This window comes from Pundamilia nyererei, unplaced genomic scaffold, assembly GCF_000239375.1.
Source record: "Pundamilia nyererei isolate P.nyererei 1_Seehausen unplaced genomic scaffold, PunNye1.0 scaffold00083, whole genome shotgun sequence".
NCBI lineage: Eukaryota > Metazoa > Chordata > Actinopteri > Cichliformes > Cichlidae > Pundamilia > Pundamilia nyererei.
The window spans coordinates 1281933-1283306 of record NW_005187484.1 but is presented as its reverse complement, the minus strand read 5'-3'; the positions used below and the strand labels follow the sequence as shown (position 1 = coordinate 1283306).

The 1374-nt window shown below is 33.5% G+C and overlaps 1 protein-coding gene across 1 annotated transcript in view; it reads left to right on the top strand.

Annotated features, from left to right (window-relative positions):
* Positions 1-1374, top strand: part of alp3 (alkaline phosphatase 3) — a 20525-nt gene that overhangs the window by 6046 nt on the left and 13105 nt on the right. The window lies entirely within an intron of this gene.

Below are 1374 nucleotides of genomic sequence, written 5' to 3'. Positions count from 1 at the left end.
TTAGTTTGAACGCTTTATCTTTACTGACCTCGCCCATGGGCCATTTATGCTACCCCAAAGTAATTAGGTAGCAGATTAAGAAAAAGAAGAAAATTAAGAAAAGACAGAACAGAAAAGTTCCTATTTTTTCACTTCTTTCTGCGAGATATCAAAAAAGAGTTTCTGATTTATAATTACAGAAGATTAAATGAGCTGCCAGAAGTTTTTCTGTAATTTTACTCATTGATTTCTTACAGTTTAAGCCAAAAGAGTTGGGGTGACAGATTTCTTTCATTTACTGCAGCAGCAATTTTTTATTATGTAGAAAAACTGAAATGTCCTGTTGAAATCGCACTTCTTTTTCTTATATTAAGATATCTCAATGATTAATTCTTTAATTAAACTTTTTTTTACACTGACAGAAAGAGGAATTTCACTGGTCACAATGGAAATGAGTCTGACATCCCTATTTTAGATTTTCAGTACTGAATATGAATGCAATCAGCCCTGTAGGCATACAGTTTCTGTGTGAGGGGCCTTATGTCAGACTGGTCTCATAGTAACTAATATATATTATTAAACTAATGTATTTCAGTTGGATCTTGTGTCTACAGCACGTGTTTTGGAAAGCCTTTAGCAGGTGGCTGTAACTCTTCTAACCAGAAATACAAGCCTGTAACTTGTTAGACTTAATGCCTTACCCTAAATAATAACATCAACTAATACAATATTTTATATTAAAAACATATTAAAAATAAAACAACTTAAGCAGAAAACGCTGTCACATGTATTGCTCAAACTGTGGACTTTCACGTGAGTGACAAAAGGGACTTTTCTGCCTCTTAAAAATGGAGGATATTAATTTCAGGGAGATGGATCAAAAATCAGTGACAGGAAAGGTAAGGATAGGAAAGTAGTGTGTAGGAACATTAAAAACAAAAAATAGCCTTTGTTGTCAGACAAACATCTATTGTGCCATAGAAAATTAGTGCACCGTAAACTTCTTTAAAAGAAACTAGAGTAGACAATTGTATATTCTTCTGTAATTTTATATACACATACAATGGCAATAAAGGGCTATTCTATAGCAAAACAAGCCACAGTGTATGAATTTTAACTGTTAATTGTAAAGCTAGCTATGAACCATGGCTAGTCTTAGCTACAGCTAAGCCAGCTGTTTTCTGTCTGTAACTGGAAAAATATCCTTGTTAAAGGACCATTTGTTTCTAATTTAAGATGATCACTGTTCACTAAAGCCTCATTAGAAATGCTGTCAGTGGAAGGGTGGAAGAAACCATTCTTGGGGAAGGGAAATGGGAAAAAATAGTTAAGCTATGCCAAATTATACAGGGAGTGCAGAATTATTAGGCAAGTTGTATTTTTGAGGAATAATTT